Source organism: Benincasa hispida, unplaced genomic scaffold (assembly GCF_009727055.1).
Source record: "Benincasa hispida cultivar B227 unplaced genomic scaffold, ASM972705v1 Contig587, whole genome shotgun sequence".
NCBI classification, from domain to species: Eukaryota; Viridiplantae; Streptophyta; class Magnoliopsida; order Cucurbitales; family Cucurbitaceae; genus Benincasa; species Benincasa hispida.
In genome coordinates this window covers 192,420-200,857 of record NW_024064949.1, presented here as the reverse complement: position 1 = coordinate 200,857, position 8,438 = coordinate 192,420, and the positions used below count along the sequence as shown (strand labels likewise).

The 8,438-nt window shown below is 33.1% G+C and overlaps 1 long non-coding RNA gene across 1 annotated transcript in view; it reads left to right on the top strand.

The window, feature by feature from the left end:
* Positions 1–457: 457 nt before the first annotated feature.
* The window catches only part of LOC120069790, a 15,332-nt gene continuing 7,351 nt past the window's right edge, over positions 458–8,438 (top strand). The window contains exons 1-2 of the long non-coding RNA XR_005479695.1: positions 458–467; positions 696–697. This is a non-coding gene — a long non-coding RNA (uncharacterized LOC120069790). The remainder of the gene's footprint in view (positions 468–695; positions 698–8,438) is intronic.

Genomic DNA, 8,438 nt, shown 5'->3' with positions numbered 1-8,438 from the left:
GACTGTGAGTCAAATTTCTCACTAGTTACTATAATAGAATCCTTATGCATTATTTGATTCATTGTTGCATATGAGATACGTAAAAGTAAATTAATTATTTTATAAAAAAAAAAGTTCAATGCATCAACACAAATCAAGAAAATTTTCAAAGATTGAATTGCAAATGGTTTACAAAATTGTGATGTTCATTTGAGAAATATGAATTTTACAATTTCTTTGAGTAGAAGGGTGAATTTGAACAATGACAATGTTCTTGTATAGACAATAAAAAGGAAAGTGAGTATTTATCTGTTTTATATTGATATTTGTTCATTATGAATGAAGTAAAAAATCAGTATGGAAATTTGACTATTTAGCCAATTTCAAATACCCGATTTGAAATGATTTTATATATTAAATGTCCACATAGAGATGTTCAGGACATGATATTAAGTTTGTCTCATGCATCTTACATTTACAAAGTTGTTGTTAAAAGTTTGATGCAATAACTTCAAATGGAATGATAGTGTATCATTCTAAAATGAGGTTGATATGTCTAGGAAAAAATTTCCTAAGACACCTCAAGTGTTGAGGGGTTGTAAGTCTTACATGAGACTTAATTAACATTTAATATACAATTGGTTAGTTATATTGGTTAAAATAATGGTATGACCATTTTTTTTTTCTAAAAAAAATTATAACTTATGATTAATGAGTCGTTGGTGTATAAAGTTTAAAAATTGATCTTTTACGGGATACACTATCTCAACAACAACTTGGACTACAAGGAAATATCTTGTTTGTGAAGCAATAATTTGCGTAGCCATGGTATATCCTTCGATATTTGAAAGTTGTTTTAGATATGAAATAGTCTATTCACATTATAAGATAGTGTGGCACAAGGACTAAGTATGAGGATATTTGCAAATACCAAGTTGTAGGAATAAAAACAGATTGAGAGAAACATCATGATGGTGACCATATAGTAATTGTTGACATAACAGCTTGAATTATATAACAAGATTCTTTAGGCTAAAGTGTGAGATGATCTCCTAGAATGTCTAGGACTACGAGACATGTCTCTAGTGCACTAGGGCAAGTGTGAGAGCATGTTGGGTATAAAGTATGTCTGATGATACATGTCTTACTGGCTTTAGTGCAGGTAGGAAATTGTTGGGATGTATGCCCTAAATCCTCATAGTTAATATGTTATTTGAAATAATAGTTGATTATTTTATATATACAATTATCTATTAAAGAAAGATCCGAGGTTATTTTATGAAACTTGAACAGTATGTGGTTGTTAGGTTGTGTGTCCTAAAACTCGCAGTTTGTAATCTTAAACACATTCTATTATCAATAAAGATTTTCTTCAAAAAGTTATTATTGAATTTTTAAATTGCATTCATAAAGTCTAAATCCAATAAACTAAGATCCATGGCTATTATATGAATACTTGAACTTTATGTAGAGACATAAAGATGGATCAAGTTCGAGTAAATAGCCAAAATGGTCTATAGTATATGATTAAGGTTGGGTACCTTATTCTGGTAACACTATTGGATGTGGTCTACTCTGTAGTTGTTACAAGTTGTTGTAAAGATACTACAAACGAAGTGATCTAGATACGTTCATGTATTGACATGAGGAGTGAGGGCGTTCTATGTAATGAGTTTGCATAAGATCAGACCAAGAAATAAGTCAATCTTACTTTATAACGTTGTTTACTGTTTAAGACTGACTATTTCGCTTAGATGACCTAAGTAACTCGATCTTAATCCTAGGCTAACTATGAACTCTTAATTATTTAGCATTACCCTTAGATTTGCATAGGTAAGGGTTGGCTTAACAACGCCGACTCAATAAACTTTCCATTTCAGGGGTAAGACCAGGTAGATAGCTGGGGACATAGGGTGCAAGATGAAATTCACGCCTACCCGATTTAAGGATAGGAGAAAGGTTAATCTCTTAAGTACTGAATCCAGGTCTTGAACAAGAGGCCCCACCCTCTCATTGGCCCGAAAGGGATTCGGTTTAGTGATTGGATCATAAACCAATTGTTCATTATAGGATCAGTAGGAATTTAAGGAGCAAGATGTAATATCGAGGGTAAAACAACATGTTGACCTAGCCGTACGAACAACCTGTGAGGGGTCGACTTTCTGGTTATGGTTAAATCATGTGGACATAAATATATCTACAGTGAGGAGAGTGCAACTATCGAGCTATAGTGGTGTGACTTGATAGTTAACGAATACTGATTAATTCAATTTAAAGAGTTTTAGCCAATTAATCTTATATCAATGGAGCTCATGATGTGTAGGTATAGAAGGTCCCTCTACTAGCTCGTAAAACATGAACACCTAGAATTAATAAATTGAGTGAATTTGGAATGATATCAATTTGAATTGTTCAAATTGAATTTCAATTTGAAAATGTTCAAACTGAAATTAGGGTTTGAGTTTGAATGAGTTCAAATTCAAATTAGGGTTTGTATGATTATATTTGATATAATCAACGTTTAATTTATTGAAATTAAACAAAATCGGAGAGTTTATAATATTTAAATGTTGATTTAAATATTAACTACATGAATAGGATTCATGTTTAGAATTAGGTGTGTGATCAATTTAATATTTGATATTAAATTAATTAATTAAATAAATATGTTTAATTAATTTCCAATTTAAATCCAATTTAAGAAATTGGATTTTGTTTTTTCAAATTTGATTAATTATGAATTAATCAAATCAAATTTTAATTAATTAAAGAATTAATTGAAAAATGAAATTAAAATTTGAGAAAATGGAAATTTTGGAAAATTAGGAGAAAGTCGGGCTTTCCCACATTTTTCTCCATGTATGAGGTATTCTTCAAGCATACACACAAAAATCCCACTAACACTTACAACTTAGAGTTGGCAATTTGGTTGCTAGTGAGTGCTTGCACGGTGTAGAGTGATAAAACACTCTGAATTGAAGAGGAAGAGGTAGTGTTGTGGGCTAAAAGATGAGTTTCTGATCTCATTTTTCTCTCCCTCTAAAACCTAGAAAAATTACTTCATAAATTCACTCAAATCTGAGTTCCATTACTCGAATTTAAGGCTGAGAATAGTAGAGAAGATCTCTTAGTGGTTCACGGTTGATTTGGAGCTGAGTTGGAGTGAAAAGCAGCTTGAAATCGGGAGAATTCATCAATGGTATGAAACTTGCAACCCTCTTGTAATTTTCTGAAATAGCATGCTTTAGAACTCAAATTAAATGTAATTAGAGTGCTTATTGATTCTGTTTGCTTCCATTGCACGCTTGTGTATCCCATCAATTGGTATCAGAGCATGATTTAAGCACTCAATTAGTGTTAATTTGAGTTTTGGTGGGTGAATTTCTGAAGTTGCATGTTTTGAACTGATATAGATGGTTTTTCAACTTTTGCATTAGATTTCTCTTTGATTTCCAAGTTAGATTTGTAATTGGATTTTGTTTGATGAGTTTATATGTGTGCTCTAGAGTTTGTAATTTATTTGGAGTTATTAGAGTCTGAATTAAGCTGTAATTTGGAGATTGAAGCAAGTAAAGTCTGAATTAAGCTGTAATTTGGAGATTGAAGCAAGTAAGGTCGAGGAGAAAATTCTACAATGACTTCTGTCTAGGCAACGTTACAACATTGTTCTTCGAGGCTGCCCAGATCGTGATGTTCTTCTCGCAGCGTCGCAACGCTGGGATGCAGTGTCACGATGCTCTTCATCCCATCCTAGATCCAAGGCGCATGCTCGAGCTAGTTTGCCCGGGGTTTTTCCGTTCAATCGGTTCAACTTCTATCTGATTCGGTTTGACCATTTTTTGGATCGGTTCAACCCATTTTGATGCTTTGAAGGTCCGGTTCGAGCGATTCTACACCAAATTGAAGCTCTTTTTTATCCTAATTTATAATAATTTAATTATTTTGTTTGCTGTTGGTAGGAAAGATTATTTATTTATTATTATTAACGGATGAGATTGTACATGAAATCATGCGTTAGACATGGCTTATGCGTTTTCATCCATGCGTCTGAGGTCATGTGTCGGAATGAAGATGCGTTAATCTAGTATGCAATGACCACGCGTTCCTATCACAAGTTTTCTTACGCTCGTGTCAAGTATAATGAAAACGCAAGTTTCTCGGGTAATCCGAGGTCGAACACAGGGACATGTCACTCAATAATGCTTGTGAAGCAATGCATTTGAGGCGATGAATAAAAAAAATAGAAAGAAGTTAATGGATTTACACATTACTCCTACTTCTAACTAAACAGATTGAGCAATAGAAGACTTGCGATGAGAATAGACTGTCTCTTATACACATCTAGATGTGTATAAGAGACAGGTTCAAATGCAACAACCATTAACGCATAGTAATGTTTATTATCTTAAATTGCCCGAGTAATCCTAGCTCATTGCACTAATACATCGCACACCTCTCGGTGGTCAGCCACATGACTTCTCTATAGTGCATGGTTGCGTCGAGTATAAGATTGTGCCTATCTCTAGAAACAATGCAAACTTTGCTTTAGTGCGTTCCATCTCTTACCTTCTCAGGCAGTTAGACACGGCTATTTAACTTATAGACAAGTAATGCAACATCCTATAGACAAGCGTTGCTACAACCTTTCACCAAGCAAAGAGGATTAACTCACTATACTCGCACAACGCACACCTCTTGGTGGGTTGCTACATGTGTTCTATCTCTAGGCTACACGATTAAGCATATGATTGCCTTTGATAAACAAATGCTGAAGATAAACTATGATAGAGATGAAGATGATGAAGAAAACGACAATGAAGGAGTCAAGATTTGCATTGATCACAAAATGTCTTAATATCTTAAGCTAAAATGTAATACAATACAGAGATTAGAAGAGAAAGGAAGGACTCTGCGTCAAGGCTGCTGGTGGTGCCATGGATGAATGGTGGAGATGTCTCTCTCGAGCTCTATCTCCAGCGAAAGCTCCAGTCGTCACTCGGTCTAGGTTGTAGAGATGAAGAATTCTCACTGAAAATCTCATTCAAGCTCTCATCTGTGATCACAAACCACTGCCTTGAGGCAGAAATTCGGATGTCTTGAAAGAAGGTCCAAAGGCTATTTATAGAGTTTAAATGCCAACAGCTATCATGATTGTGTTATGGCTCACTGATGCTTTTGTCACGGTATGGGCAATGTCACATCGTCTTATATTGTTGATACTCCCAAGGTATGAGTTCGAGCTTGATTCAGCTGAAGCATCAACGCATTCTACCCATCTTGCGATCGTCCTTCTATTATGGTTGTCATTCCGTGGCTACAATTTTCAATTGATCACCGCATTCGCTTGATCACTGCAACTTCCATGCGATGGACGCATACGATCACCGTAACTTCCATGCAATGGATGCATATGATCACCGCAACTTCCATGCGATGGACACATGCGATCACCGCAACTTTCAGCGCATGCGTTTGTCTTTGTGATCGCCTGGCCTCAGCGTATGCATCTGTCTTCGATTTCTTATTTCCAACGCATGCGTTTGATTCCTGCAATAGCTACAAAAATAGACACTTTGGCATAGAGTAACGCATAATATTGAGGTCAGTAAGGATTTAGGTGTTAATTGACGCAAAACTCGATTTTTCGCAAATTCTAAGTATTATCACCGAATTTTCTACTTATTAGCCCTCATGATTATAAATAAAAGGCTTATAATAGCTGGCATTTCTGCCAGTTATCACTTGCTTAGGATGCCAAAGTTGAACCATATCAGAGTTATTTAAATAATTATGCATGTGATGTATGTTGTCTTTAAATTTAAACATGTTTGTGCATATCGTATGCTATTTAGATTTAAAATCCCATCATAGGAAGCATGTTACATGTATTATATATATGTTATAAATTGTTATAATATATAGAATGCATGTTTAGGATTTCACTTATTTAATATAACTGTTATATTAAATTTGAATGCCTTTGATGCATGTTGTGGATGTAAGAGCATGTCTAATTTTTATAAGTTTGTATAAAATTGAGTTAGACATTAAAATCCATAACGAAGATAAGTTTCATGCTCATGTAATTTAATCACCCGTTTCAATAAGTTAAAAATAGGTCGACATCTTGTAAAACGTCGTTACATACTCAACCGATATATAATCTTGTCTAAGACTGGAGGTACTTAAGTTGATAGTCTATGGAACACCTTCTACCCGGGGATTATGGCCGAATAGTTGAGCGTTGTTAACCAATTTTATAAGCATATGTGATCGGTGTGAGGTAATAAAACGATTTATCACCTAGACATTGTTGTTGGATTTTTGGCTCTTAATCTCAAATTAATTAATTTTAATTAATTAATTAATCAATATTTTGATAATAACAAACTCAAGTTTTAATTACTGAAAATTTTAGTGCTTTAATATGTCCATAGCGTAGAGCTCGGAACAACGATTCCAACATCTCTTGAATCACTCAAATCGGAGCTAAAACGAAGACGATATGACCGAAACAAATCTATAGAGAAAATACCGTGGTGGATGATGTGGCATAACCAGACCATTTGCATGTAGACATGTGGCAGCATATTGGTTGAATGGTGGATCATTAAGAGATTAACATATGATGGACTTTTGATTTTTGGATTGATTTAAAAAAAAGAAATTTAAAAGGAAAATAAATTTAATATTTTTTTATGTTTGTGTCTAATGGCTAGTTTTTTACACATGATGTGTTTTTTATTTTTGGATTGACTTTAAAAAGAATGAATTTAAAAGAAAATGAATTAAAAGGAAAATGAATTTAATATTATTTTATGTTTGTGCCTAATAACTAGTTTTTGACACATGGTATTTTTTTATTTTTTGGATTAATTTTAAAAAGAAAATGAATTTCAAAAGAAAAGGAATTTAATATTATATTTTGTTTGTATCTAAGGACTAGTTTAGTTTAAAATCTCCACCATTGATTTTTCTTTTCTAAAATCTAATGGTCCAATTTAAATTCAATTTTTTTTCCTTTTACATCTCTATATAAACCATCTTCTTCTCCAAATTCTGTATGAATAAATTTTACATTTTCATAATCCTCCAAAACTCAAAAGTTTCCGTTGTTACTCTCTCTAAGCTCCCATTTTTTTTTCTTTTCATCTTACTCTTGAGAGAGTGTTATTATATTGTGAGGATAAATTTGTTGAGTGCTTAAACTTGTAAATCCAGTCTAGTGAGAGTTGTATTGTGTTCTTCAAAAATTCCAACATTTATAACGGTTTGATCCTAAATAGTGGAAAGGATCGGGTTTGCTCTTGAACCCGTAAAAGGAGTGGTAGTGTAATGGTTGGGGGAAAGAGTCGGAAAGATTTTATTCAAATTCCTAAGAGGCGCTTGGAGAGTGGAGTAGGTCGAGTTTGACCGAACCACTATAAAAATTACGGTGTCTTCTTCTCTAACTCTTTCCTTTCTATTTTTGTAATTAATTTAAGAAATTTATTGTATGTTTTAGTTTATTCTTATTTATTTGCTAAAATTTGATAGAATTAAATTATCACACTATTTGTCATCTTATTTGTTGCATAAATTGAATTTTTCTTATTATTTATAAAGAGTGTATTAATTAGTTTAATTGGGTTAATTTAGAAAAAAATTGTAATTAAACCCTATTCACCCCTCTCTAGGGTTGTCATATCGATCCAACAATTGGTATCAGAGCGGGTTGCTCTTCTTGAAATATTTATTTCTTGATAAACTTAATTATTTTTTAGCTATGGCAACTTTAGATTTTATCCCTTTTACCGATAGTCGAATTACAAAGCCTCCTTTCTTTAATGGTGCTAATTATAGTTATTGGAAAAATAGAATGAGGTTTTTCTTGCTTTCTATTGATTATGATTTATAGGATATTGTTGAACAAGGTTTTAAAATTCCAACAAAAGATGTTGATGCTGTTAGCACTATAAAACCTAAGGAAGAATGGTCAATAAATGAAAAGAAATCATGCTCTTTAAATGCCAAAGCTATTAATTGCTTATTTTGTGCTTTAAATGAAGTTGAGTATAATAGAGTGTCTATTTGCAAAACCGCTAAAGAGATATGGGATAAATTAGAAATTACTCATGAAGGAACTAGTCAAGTAAAAGAAACAAAGATTGACATGTTAGTTCATCAATATGAAATGTTTAAAATTATTGTGAAATTGAAGCTATTTCCGATATGTTTATTAGATTTACTTAACATGGTCAATGCTTTAGAAGGACTTGGAAAAAGTACTCAAATCTTTAGAAGACAAGAAGCTATTGTAGTCTTTGCCTAAACAATGGGAGCCTAAAGTCACCGCCATTCAAGAGGCAAAGGATCTCAAATCTCTCTCCATTGATGAACTCATGGGCTCATTGTTGACGCACAGATAAAGATCAAGAAAAACATGGAGGATGAGAAGAAAAAGAAAGAAAAGAGTATAG